The sequence below is a fragment of the Myripristis murdjan genome, chromosome 20, assembly GCF_902150065.1.
Source record: "Myripristis murdjan chromosome 20, fMyrMur1.1, whole genome shotgun sequence".
In the NCBI taxonomy this organism is placed as follows: domain Eukaryota; kingdom Metazoa; phylum Chordata; class Actinopteri; order Holocentriformes; family Holocentridae; genus Myripristis; species Myripristis murdjan.
This window is the reverse complement of record NC_043999.1, coordinates 8,383,979-8,395,716: the sequence shown is the minus strand read 5'-3', so window position 1 is coordinate 8,395,716 and position 11,738 is coordinate 8,383,979.

The window sequence follows — 11,738 nt, the reverse complement described above, 5'->3', positions numbered from 1 at the left end:
TCGGATCCACCATCGTGCCAGCCAACAGCGAAGAGGCTTGATGTGTCCCGTCGGAGAAACTGTGTTACCTTTTTCAGTTGTGTCGTATCTCTCCCCACCACACAAATGTGGCTTACTCCTCCAATCCTATGGACTGAAGAGACATTGCTAAAAATGCATCAAGTGCCAAATGTAAAAAGAACATTTTGAGGAAAAAAAAATACGGAAAATACCACCAAAAAAAAAAAATAATAATAACGATTTAAACTTATAAAAAATGAAGGGATTTGCAAGCTGTGGGGTCCAGGAGGCTAATTTTGATAAAGTGATTGGGTGGAGTTTACTTGAAATCTATGTGGTCAGTCACGCTACAGGAAGTGGTATATGAATGTAGATATTTTTTTGTATTCTTGGTAATAAAAAAAAAAAGGGAAAGATACCGTTGTCCCTCTTTCCGTAAACACATCTGAAGAAAACTGTCGCTGTCTTGTTCACAACACTGACACACAATCCTCGGGAACATCTTGGTGGCAGAAATTTTTCAGAGCAGTTTGGGATGATAAAGTGCCTCTTGTGGCGGCGGAGAACATTATGCATTCCCCTGAAGCATGACAGAAATGTAAGCCCTTCAAAAGATAAAGTAGCTATTTAAATTTCCAATCATATACTAAATTGTCCTCCAAAGTGTTATTGCAGATGATTCGGTTTTCATTACAGTTTCCCTCAAAGTGCTTAATTTGCTTGACTTATTTTGTTTTGCGGAGATAATGCTTAGCATTGATTAAAAGCTCAGCCCCCACACCGCCTGGTGCACCTCAGCCTGAAGCCCCGGCAGCACCTCGGAAAGCGTTCCATCTCATTGTCTCACAATAACGTTTACGTGAGGGAAGAATGCATTTGCCGGTGGAAATCGCCCAATTATAAACAAGTGAGTCTTCTTAATTGCTTGTGTCAGTCAAAACGTATGTAAATGAGTGAGAGCAGAGAGGAAGGAAAGGAAAGGAGAGGGAAGGGAAAGGAAAGGAAAGGAAAGGAAAGGACAGGACAGGGAGAGGAAAGGATGGGGAAAGGAAAGGAAAGGACGGGGAAAGGAAAGGAAAGGACAGGACAGGAAAAGAAAGGAAGGGGAATGGAAAGGAAAGGAAAGGACCGGCAAAGGAAAGGACAGGGAAAGGAAAGGAAAGGACGGGGAAAGGAAAGGAAAGGACAGGGAAAGGAAAGGAAAGGACGAGGAAAGGAAAGGAAAGGATGGGGAAAGGACAGGAAAGGAAAGGAAAGGAAAGGAAAGGAAAGGAAAGGAAAGGAAAGGAAAGGAAAGGACAGGGAAGGGAAAGGACAGGGAAAGGGAAGGAAAGGAAAGGACAGGGAAAGGAACGGAAAGGAAAGGAAAGGACAGGAAAGGATGGGGAAAGGAAAGGACGGGGAATGGAAAGGAAAGGAAAGGAAAGGATGGGGAAAGGAAAGGAAAGGACGAGGAAAGGAAAGGAAAGGATGGGGAAAGGAAAGGAAAGGAAAGGAAAGGAAAGGAAAGGAAAGGAAAGGACGGGGAAAGGAAAGGAAAGACGGGGAAAGGAAAGGAAAGGAAATAGGACTGACAACAAGGATAGTAAGGACATGGTGTGAGGAGAGCAGAGGAAAAGAGAAGCAATAATTTACCCGATATATTTTTCTGTGTTTTGAATCAATATCCATTTTGAATTAAAGAAAGCCAAAACAAATGAAAAAAACAGAAATAACGCCGCAATCAGAGGCTCCGGCTTACCTGCTGGGTGGCAATCAAGAGTGAAATTGCACAGAAGATGGGCCCATAATATTCCCGGGATTTCTGGTTCCACTTAAATGCATTCATATCCCATGCATACTGAGCAGAAACCTCCAATTACACACCAGCAATCTCCCTCTGATTTGCCTGTCTTTGTCTTAACATTTAACTTTGCAGAAAAAGCTTAGCAAATCTGCACGTTTTTTTTTTTTTTTTTTTTTTTTTATCCCGCTATGCATCCCCTTTTCCTCATCAGCGCCTGAGAACCACACTGCAAAGCACACTGATCCAAGGATTGCAAGGATTTATGACTCATTTGTCATGCATTTCTGCTCAAATCTGGGTATGGAGTCTTCCAGTGAGAGAAACTTAATGTTAAAACTTCTGTTTTTTTTTTTTTTTTTTTTTTTTTCTTTGCAAGAGAGGCTTAGGGCTTAATTATTCCTAGAAAGCATTATTCTCCAAAAGTCTTCAAACGCTCCACCAGTCTACTTTTCCTGAGACGTGAAGGATCTGCGCTCGCTGCGACCTTATTCCCATCATTCCCTGCCACAAATCTCCTGTCGAATAAGGCTCCTGTCTTCATGTCTGTTCCCTCCCCAGCGCCCTGCCCTGCACTTTGCCCTTCCTAAATTAAATTCTAGCGACCCCTCCAACCCTAAACGCTAAACACACTCACCCTTGCACACATGCCCTGCCACTTCCTCCTCCTCCTCCTCCTCCTCCTCCTCCTCCTCCTCTTTCTCTTCCCACTCCTCCCCAGTTCACCCTGTTTGCTGGCCCCTCCCATGCCAGTTCCGCGCCGGAGCAGCGCCGTCCGCAAGGCACTGTGGGGGTAATTTGTCTTAAGCTGCGCTGTTCTGTCTGGCAGACAAGGAGCTCAAACTGTAGAAGTTAATAAGACGCCTTCCAGCTCTAATCCTGCCGAGGGTAAACCGCAGCAGACCCGGTGAATCATCCCTTAATGCGAAGTGGAAAAACACACACTCGCGCTCTGCTGGAAATTGAGGGGAGGAAAGGCGGGCGAACTCCTCGCCCTGGGATGAGAGAGGAGCAGGTCCAACCCATTTGACATGTGGAGTTAGAGGAGCGAAACGTATATACAAACCCGCATCGCTGCCGGGCTTCTCCTCTGATCCTCTCTTTATCTCTTTCTCTTTCTCATTCTTCTTGCAATAATGCACAGCTTCTCTCTCTCTCTCTCTTTTAAATGCACACAGTCTCGCCGTGCTCCTTTTTTTTTTTTTTTTCTCACCCCTCTCTTCTCCTTTGCCTTTCGCTGCTCGTCCCTCTTTCAGCCGGGCTCATCAGTGCAGTGATGGGTTATTTCCGCTTTATCTCTTTAAGCTGCGGCGGAACATGAGCTTTTGCCGTCAGGGTGTTTGCCGTGCGAAGCGAGCGTCTCCGGCGTCTGGCAGAGGTTTACACCAAAGCAGCTCGACTCTTCGGCTTCACACTCGGCTGCGTGCGCCGGTAACCTGACTTTAGCTGAAAATGCTCGTAAAAAAGACTCGATTTTCAAAAAAATTTGCCCTCCATCTTTGGCGCTAATTGCTGTGGTGTTTTTGCGCCGCACTTCCCGAAGGTCGCCTGTCAATCAAACGGTGTGGGCGGGACTGTGGACGCCTCTGTCTTTGGATTTTCTCTTGATGGAGCTCTTCTCTCATAGGCCTCAAAAATCTGACATAAACATCAACCAAATTTTTTTTTTTACAAAAACATAACTTTTAAAGGTCAGAAGTCCCGAAATTTGGTGTTTTTTAATGGGCAGTTTCAGTGGTTTCACCCCTTGGCATTGTGCTGAATGTACTAAAGGCATAAAAAAAAGGTAAATGTAAGGATGACTAACCTCTTAAAACTCGTATGACCCCTGGACATTTTTGTCCATTTTCAAAATTCAAAACTCCCTCACAGACAATCACCATCCTCACCAGAGTTGATTTTTGGTGAGGGGGTGTCATTCTGGGTGAAATTTCAAAATCCCAACTTTCAGCATGAAAATCCATTTTTTGGCCCTGTAATTCATTTTTATCACATCCATGATCCTTCAAGTGGACAAAAATGTCCACCTGTCATTTATCCATTTGTTATTGTTGCTATTTGTACTTATTATCCTCAAAATCTTTGAAGTGACTCATATGGAGTTACACTAAGTCACTTTTGACATGGATTTCAAGATTTTAACCCCTTCCAGGTTATTTTGAACACCTGGGTGCTGTTTCTATAGAGGGCAAAACCACTAAAAGGGGTGAAAGAGGTGAAATAAAATCAAAATGAGAGTTCAACATGAGAAAAATATTATATTTGATTTACAACAATAAACACAGTTAATTTTGAACAATAACAGTACAGTAGATAGTACAATTTATTTCTTTTTTTATGTTTTTTCCTTATTGTACCACAGCAAAATACACTTATCTGCAACTCTGGTTATGTGCAACAGGTGGGTAGACACTTCGCTGTTGGCAGCTAATTTCAAGATATGCAAAAAAAAAAAAAAAAAAAAAAAAAAAAAAAAAACTACACAAATAAGTGTCAAAATGTCCTAGAAATTTCAAAAATCTCAAATAATGTTATCATTTCTGCATGGTCCTTTTGTTTATTGCAAACAAAACCCTCTGGTGCTTCATCACGTCCTGATCAGCGGAGGATTTTTCCCAGGAAAGACCCACCAGACGCCGAGCAACAGCAAAAATGTAAAAGCTTGCAGTGGATATAAGCTGGGCCGCTATTGTATTACACCAGCCGGTGATGGACACTAGCAAAACAGACATTTATTAATATGGAAATGTCACAGATTATTACTCTGTGTTTACTTGACGGATCCCCATTAACTGACGCCTACAGTAGGTGACAGCTATTTCCCGGAGCAGGACGAAAACAGAAGAGCCACAAATCCAGATCTGTCATCACTCCCACTCCCCGAAAACAACAGCAAATTGAGTAAAACAGCGCGGAAAGGACACACACACACAAAGCAAAATACACAGGGTATTTACACAGGATTAATAGCGGATGGCAAGTAGTCCCAATTAAAGACGACAGCGACATCACAGAGGAGCTGAAATATGCGCTCATAACTCGGCAGAAATAACTTTCAGCACAGCAGAGGCACCGGTGTAGCCGCGTCAGTCACGCCATCCATGATACTGAGTGCATAAAGTCGATTTAAAGTAGAAATTGTGGATTTTTTTTCTTGATTGACGTGAAAAAAGGCTTTCCCTGCATTTTTTTTTTTACTAAAAAATAATCGAAAGTGGTTTTTAAGCAAGGCACAGCATGTCCCTCTGTGCATGCAAGGCTTATTTGATCAAATAATTCATTCAGAGAACATCCAGAAAAACAGCCGGGTATCGTGCAAAACAGCCCTGCCCGCTTTGCACTTTTTTAATTATTAATGACACCGGCAGACACCTTCATCTTGGCTCCTGCACACGTGAAGCAAAAGGAGGAGAAGGGAAGAACCACGGTGGGAGGCATTAACTGGAGTTGTCAGAGGCAAGAAGCCTAAAAAAAAAAAAATCATCCATCTTATGTCGCTGTCCGCTCCCTCTTCCACCTTACAGTGACCGATTTTATTTTTTATTTAATTTTTTTTTACACAGCATCCCGAGAGAGGAAACCGAAAGCTTCTCGCTGCTGTGACAAAAACAGGAAAAAAAAAAAAAAGTCAGGTGTGATAGCGCAAACCGGATCTGACAAATTGCACTCGCACGCGGCGTATTAGGCATCTGGGACCTTTCCGATGAACGCCGCTCGCAAATAGAAAAGCGGCGCGAGGAACACGGCGGAAAAAAGTGATCCAAGTGTTGAGGGGCGGCTTGATGGGAAGTATTTGTCAAAGCTCGGGCTCGGATTTGGGATACGGCTGCGGCGTTGAGTGTTGTCACCGTGATAGGGTTCTTATTGAGCTGCCAATCCTGCAAAGCCCTGCGGGAGCGTTTGTTTACCAGCCTTCTTTCTTTTGTCGAGCCATCGGGGCTGTGCATGTGTGGATCTGACTCTCTGCTGATAGGTATCTGCGGGGGTTAAATCAACCCGACCGCGTGGGGATCCTGCTGAGCTTTGTCTCCGCACAAAGGTTCCCGTGTTTCTCCTCAGACACAATTTCTTCTCCTCTAACTCTCCTCTGCAATTTTCTGATACTGAATTGAAAAAAAAAAAAAGAAAAGAAAAGAAAAAACGGGAACAATGTGTATCCTGAGATATGGCTCCCTGTCATAACGTCTCGTCTGCTTTGTGATGCCCGGCGCCTTCGGTGGTCCGCTTTCCACCGGAGCGCCTCATGCTGAAAACATATGAAACTGTTGTTCCATAAGCCGCTTTACACACCGGTGTGGCCCAAATGTCACATGTCGGGTCACGTGAAAACAGCGAGGGGGCCACTGTTGCGAGGCCGAGGTCTCCTGCCCTTGTCCCGCTCTCTATCCAGAGGTTAGACCCTCCCACAGCTGCAGGTCGAACATTAAACATCCTAAGATGGAACATCAGAGGGAAGACACGCGACCGCTCCGCAGGCCGTCATGAAGACATGCAAAACTCCAGCTGTGCATGCTCCGGCGGCGGCGGCGGGAGCGCAGCACGGCACGTTTTCTGTGGACGGTGTATCTCGCATGCACACACACACACACACACACACACACACATGCTGCACCTTAACGCACTGTGGACCACGCCCGCCAAACACCCTTGGCACATGCGATGCTCTTTACCTGCAAACAGCTCTGAACTTGTGTGTCATGTGGGGAAATTCCTTAAAATTCACTATTTCCAAACACAAGTCCTCAAGGCTCACTTTCAGCCGTAAAATCTTGTTTGCATGCCGGCGGGATGGGATAATCCTTCGTGTTTCCAATGCAATGTTTCAGGATTTTTTTTGGAAAAAGGTGTGAATATGTTTCAGCAAATTTAAGGCAAATCAGCCCCACTAGTATCAGGAGAATGATTAAAGGAAATTCTGGAAACAAGCTCATTAGCGTTGGAAACAGGTGTGATTATCTCATCCCTCTGGCAAGTGGAGATTTTTTACAGTGTAAAGAGGTACATCTCTAACTTCCCTTTGTACAGTGCAACTGTTCAACTATTTATATTATATTATATTATAATTAGATCCTGAATCTTGTAAACCGGTCATACATAAGGATTATGGAAGCACTGATACCACTTTTTCAATGCCAATAGCCATAACAGGTACAAAACTTTAAATACTGACAGTACAACCTGACATTAGGGACGGTCCCAAATTATGAGCAGAATGCCGAATATTGTCCGGTTTGTCCTGAAAATGAGACTAACTTGAGTTTTTATTAGTTATAGCCTGATAAAACATTAAATTCTGGTCATAGGACAGAGAAAGTGGAGCTGCAGGCAGTCTGACATCGCACAGACAGATGTGACAGGCACCACGCTGATAAACTGAACAAAATAAAATTAATTTAATGTAACGGATAATGATTTTCCACGCTGTTATATACAACACAGTCTTTGTGTTTCTCTGACTTAATGAGTGACAGTTGACTTCATTTTCATGAGGAAAAATAATTAATTGCAACGTCGAGTTTTGACTTTTACATATTTTACTGTTCACTGAGTGCAGTGTGCTGAGGCCACGCCCACTCTGGTCATGTGACCACGCCCTCCTCCAACTCACCTGTCCCAAATTTCACCTTTTCACCTCTGATCACCCTAATCAACAGATACCAACCGCTGATCCAATCCATTACTTTCAATGAACAGCTCAGACCATTAGTTTTGGTTCAAGGGACAAAATAGACAAAATAATTAATATACATTTTTATTTTACTTCCAACCATTTGAGAAACACTGGCTTCTGTGCACCCAAAAAAAAAAAAAAAAAAAAAAAAAAAAATCCCTGATACCATATTGTTGGATGGACACTAATACCAGCACCCATATTGGTAAAAAGTAAGAAATAAGATTTGCCAATAAAATATCATTCTCTTTAAATTAAAAAAAATATATTCCCTGTAAATTATTTTTCTCACTTCACAGTTAGAAAATCATTCATTGAAATTTTTACGCTGTCTCTCTTTGCCCACTCTGCGTTTTTTTTAGACCCCTCAATGCAAACCAGTCACTGAAGAGGATTAAATAATAAAAGTAATAGGATTCAGGATATTAAAGTAAAAGGATTTGTCAATAACACATCATACCAATAGCACTCACAGGACTTTTTTTTTTTTTAACTCGGGATCTCATTAAGATGTTTCAATGACACTGTGTCTGCGTGAAATACAAGGAAGACCGCACTTACACACTGTGTACTTGACGCTTATACAAAATGCCTGCAGTGTATAAATTGGCTGTTGTGAAAGCCAAAGTGAAGCTAAAGCAAAGGTTCGGTTATTCCAGCCGTAGACGACAGAGGAGTGAGGTGCCTTGGGTATTTTAGTTTTGGAAAATGTTGTTTTTGTTTGCCCAACGTCGAGTCTTAAACGGCATTTTGAGACGAAAAACGAGAACATTTCTAAGGATGAGGCAGACCAGGAAGAATCCATCAAACGTGCTGCGTCCAGGTACGGGAAGCGAGCCAACACAACCAGTCTTTTTTGATAATCTTCCTCTGAGAACACCACCGATACTGCGTGTTGCCTGTATGGATGGAAACCACAGATCTGTCGGAGATATTGATTTTCATGTGTCATGATTGAATTTAAATGTTATGATATGGCACAGTGATAAACAAGAAAATTCAGAAGTGGCACTCGAGCTTCACGACCAAAAAAAACCCACAAAATTTTAATCGTAACCACCGAAACCCACTGGCTGCTGCATTGCTGAGCTTAAGACCTACTTTATTTTAAAATTTCAAATTGAAATGGAGATCCCATGTTGCACTCAACAGGAGGAACCCAAACGCAAAACACAACTCTGAGTCGGGGGAATGAGAAAGGCTCATCTCGCACTGTGAGGGAAGAGTCGGAGAACGAGAGGGGAAGAGAGGAAACACAGGGGGAAAGCAAATACTATAAACACAAGGAATAAACCGTGAGCGTGACTTCCCGAGGTTTCAAAAGATACCAAACATGTCCCGCTGATTTAAATCACAGGGAATGTGTTTGAAACGATGGAGAGAATCCGGCCTGCCTCTGTGTGTCGAGAAAAACCGTGTCCCCGCACTCAACACCTCCACGCCAGCGTCCTCGCCACATGTTTCGTGCTTTCAGGGATGCAGCCCAAAACTCCAAGGTCACCCAGCCAGGCGTCCTCGCTCTCCTGGACGACCCGGCTCAAAGGGCGAATAAACTCGCTCCCAGATGGAGGGGGCCGGTTGTGTGGTCCAGCGGCGGACATCCAGGCGTCACCTGTCAGATCGCAGACACGGGCCAGTCACCACAACGCACCGAGAGCCGATACAGGGGCTTTGCCAGCCGACCGTATCAGCAGCCAGGCAGCCGCCGTGCCAGCTGACGTGGGCGTGCCGGTGACCTCCACCCCCCTCCCTTCACCACCCCTCCTGGTGCTCCACCCTCCTCTAGTCCTTCTGCTCCAGAGATGTCAAAGATACGGCCCTCGAGCACGTCTCTGTCAGCCCTTACATTTTTTTGAAAACCCCTTAAATTCTCTTAAATCTTTTTTTTTTAAATTGAAACATTTGTATCTAGTTATTATCAACGATGTGCAATAACCAGAATAAGAGGTTTCTCTGATAAACCGATAAGCTGACTAATGTCTGTTGATGATAAATTATGATAAAATAATTAGACCTAGCACTGCAGACCTGCCGCTGCACTGAGCGAGTCTGCTTGCTGTAAGTTTAGTAAAAATGGTTGACATGGAATATGGATTTTTAAAAAAAAAAATAGATGGAAAGGGCGCTTATTTTCTGCTTGGAGGTAAATGGCAAACCTGTATCTTATATATTTGCTGCATTTCTCTCTTTTTCTGGTATTTTCATGAGCCAACATGCAGTTTCTCATTGACTGGTCGACTAGAAAATGATTGATTTAAAATGATAAATCAGAAAGTCGCCTAAAATATCCATGTGTCGACTCAAGTCATATTGACGTTAGCAAAAAAAAAAAAAAAAATCCAGTCCCCGTGAAGGTCTCATTTGAGCAAAATGATTGCACCGTTAGACGTCACCTGCTCTAGCGGTGCAATACACTATAATTGGGAGAGAATTTTACTAAAAATATATATATACAAGCTTGTTTTTTTGCTAACCAATATCTGAGTATAACTTCAATAAGGTGTTTAGACAAATGAAAGCGGGAGGCTGTGTCTGCACTGTAAGCACGGCTCCATGTAAACAGAAATATTAGTGTTGTATTCATTTTCATTTGCCAGGTTTACATCTTAGTGGGAATATTGTCTTTTCAGAGTAAAGGCAAAAAAATCAACAATATTTTGTGCATGTAAACACTGCTGATGCACTGCAACCAGCAGATACAGAATATGTGTATGTATGTGACACTGTCAGACAATATGACACTGAGACTTTGCAGATATTTGCTATGAAATTTAAGGGAGAGTAAGTACAATTTTCTTTACCACTGTCTGCTTAGTTAGTGCGAGGCTCCTATAAGACAGAGGATAACTGCATGGCAATGTACACGACTCCCCTCACTCCTACCAGTATTTGGCATTTTGAAAAATCAATATTTGAGAGGAAGAGCACAGAGGGCCGGCGTCTGTTGCACAGGCTTGAGGAAAAGACATTCACCGCATCTGCAGTGCTTCCACCGGAGCATAACAAGAAGAGCATTGATTTCCCTCACTGTATGCGCTAAATGAGCGGCATATTTTATGAGAATTAAACAGCAGATGTGTGTCACTTGATTGCACGAAGCAGGCAGTTCTTTCAGGGACTCCTTTGACCGGCGATGCTCGTGCAAATTTCATGAGAAATCCTCCACAAACGTCCGGAGGGGATTACCCAGGAGTCTTCGCCGGTGGAGGGCAGAAAGTCGAGATTCCCCTTGTCAGAGGTCAGATCACGACAAGACCCCACACCCTGTTCCTCGGGCGGTGGGAGGCGGCCGGGCAGTGAAGGGCGATTGGAGAAGGGTGTGCCTCAGGCAGAGAGAGAGAGAGAGAGAGAGAGAGAGAGCTGTCATAATCAGTCCAGGATTACTTGTGAGAAAGCATGGCCGCTGCTTCATACATCACTGGAGCTGCCAGCGTGCATCACTCATCGACACACTTCGCCGAGATCTGGCAACGCGAGGGAGCAGCAGCTGCCTCCGTCTGGTCCCACCTGCTGGCTTCTTACTGTACGGAGAACCGTCTGATCGCCTGCACGTCCGCATTCATATCAACACGCCGACGCAGCCTCGAAACGTACACGGATAATGTGAAGATGACATTCCTCCACCACAGCAGGCGTGAGCCCAGAAAAGCCAGGTGTTTTCTTCGCACGAAGACATGAGCTTTGTTTAGGCAGGTGACCCAGTTTGGTTGTGGTTGATCCTCTGAGCCACTGGAGCACAGTAAATCAAAAATGTTTTATTTAAAAGCTGAATGAGTCAAATTTTCCCTAAAAAAAAAAAAAAAAAAAAGTATAAATAACAATAATCCCACTCCATCATGACTTGTGAGCCACTAGAAGTGTGTGTTAGTGTGTGACAGTGCAGCGTGGTGTCAGATTGATAACACAACACCCAATAGGAATAGGAAGGAGGTGCTGTTGGCCTGTTTTTTATTTGACAGGTAGGTGCTGGCACGTACATTTTTTTTTTTTTTTAGGATAACGATGGAAAGTTTTACATTGTCAGAGGTCGTATCATTCCGTCACCATCCTAGGAAATGATGCCTACTCGCTCTGTCTCCAAAATACCCTTTACTTTGAAAAATATTTGAAAAAACAAACAAAAAGAACACACTTCTTTGGCCTATTAAGATCCAGTTTTTGCTTGATACTAACGAGTCTTATCGATCAATCTTTATATATTTTCTTTGATCGAAGAAAAAGAAAAACATTTTCTAACACGAGCAGGAAAAAGTCAGAGTGTGGTTATTTTAAATTTAAGGTTAA